The 1,760-nt window shown below is 41.4% G+C and overlaps 1 protein-coding gene across 1 annotated transcript in view; it reads left to right on the forward strand.

The window, feature by feature from the left end:
* Window positions 1-880: 880 nt before the first annotated feature.
* Window positions 881-1,760, forward strand: part of LOC106962585 (leucine-rich repeat and fibronectin type-III domain-containing protein 5-like) — a 68,488-nt gene continuing 67,608 nt past the window's right edge. The window contains exon 1 of the mRNA XM_015057078.1: window positions 881-982. The gene's annotated coding sequence lies outside the window, so the exon portion shown is untranslated. The remainder of the gene's footprint in view (window positions 983-1,760) is intronic.

The following is a 1,760-nucleotide window of genomic DNA, read 5'->3' on the forward strand; positions in this document are numbered from 1 at the left end:
ACCCGTTAAAGTTTCTGGGCGGCTCACGTGACCTGCAGCAGTTTGTGAATGAACACGTCTGATGCAGTCAGGTGTTCAGTGGGAACAGCAGCAGCTATAGAAACGGTTAGCATAGAAGCTGCTGCAGCATCAACATAACCCTGAAACAGTTTAGAAATACGGTTCAGGATTTCCATCAGATTTTTTAATTGCTTGCATTTTTCTAACCACTTTGAAGGACGGCGATGTAAGAAAAATTATATTCATGTAAGGTTAGTTCTCTGAGTTAAACATTCCCTTTAAAATAACAGATTTATATATTTACAAAAGGTCAAAGCACCAAAATAGTAACAGATTCCAGAGGAAAAGTCAAAATAATATTTTATCTTCTCAATATTCAGTGCAGTAACCGTTACTGTCATTTCAGCTTCTTGTAACGTCTGAGCAGCTTTTTCCATGTTTCCACCAGTAATTTCAGTATTTATCTTTGGAGACGAACTCCAAGTCCTGGAGGATGGAAGGCCTCTTTGCCATCACCCTAATCTTTAGCTGCCTCCACAGACTGTCAGAATTTAGTACATGTCTGAAGAAACGTTTAGGTCAAAACAAAAGATTAATTTAGAGATAAATATGCCAGTTGTATGAATATTTTTGGGCTCAACTGTATGTTCAAGTAAAGAATCTCTCCCTAATTAGGTAATTTACTTTTTTATGAGATTACAATTAGGCAGAAATAATTTCTGCTAAATCAAAACTTCAGAGGCCAGCTGAGATGTGCAGATGAGCCAAGAGTCAGGAGACCGAGAGTGTTTCACTATAGACGACAGAAGAAATGTGAAGAGCAGCAGCGATTTTAAAATGTAAAGTCAGGATGTAAGACAGAAATATGGCCGAACTTTCAGGGAACAGAAACTGTTCAGACAGCAAGAAAATTACAAGCAAAACATCTATTCAAGATGTCTGACCTCTAGCAAGCCTTCACCATTCACCTTGATGACATGAGGTGTGTGTGTGTGTGTGTGTGTGTGTGTGTGTGTGTGTGTGTGTGTGTGTGTGTGTAGCCCTGGGTTTGGAGAACCACAAGAAGTGGGGGTTTATGTCTTTTAATAGGTAACTGGGGGTAAGAATGGGAAAGGGAGTTACATAAATGTATATTTCGGTGATTTACCTTATTGTAGAGTACGGAGAGGGATGAATTCCTATGTCTGAGAGTAACTGAGATTCACGAGGGGAAGTGAAGTGTATGGAGGGAAAGAAAGGGGAGAGAAAGAGGATTCTGGGAGAAGAGAGGAGAACGAGAGCGGAAGGAGAGAAAAAAGAAAGAGGGATTGGAACAATACGGGAAACAAAAAATTTGTGTTAAACATAGTTGGTGAGTTAGAAATAAGATTATACGCGGAGGATAGTTCACGATTGAGTAATGGGAAGTGTGGACCCGTTAATGAGGACTGCGACTAATTAGAGGACACTGCAGCACGTGTTTGGGGTAACGCAGCAAGACCGAAGCAGCGGTGACTGTGAGGACGTCGGCGGAGCGAGCCGGTTTCGTTTGGTCCATCCGGTTCCAACAAGAGGAAAAGTAAGAGGTCGTTTCAGCGAACTCAGACATCAACAGGCCTGCAACGGAAGTGTCAACGGGTATTGGACTGTATGTGTGAGAGTGCGGGCCCTGTGTGCGGAGGTGTGTGAAGTTATATGCTGAAATGGGAAGTTGGTGTAAGTTTAAGAACTGTTAATGTTTGTAAATGTATATAAGGGGTTATAGAGATTGATATGTGTTA

This window comes from Poecilia latipinna, unplaced genomic scaffold (assembly GCF_001443285.1).
Source record: "Poecilia latipinna isolate Pla-1442-1.1 unplaced genomic scaffold, P_latipinna-1.0 Scaffold1435, whole genome shotgun sequence".
Taxonomy (NCBI): domain Eukaryota; kingdom Metazoa; phylum Chordata; class Actinopteri; order Cyprinodontiformes; family Poeciliidae; genus Poecilia; species Poecilia latipinna.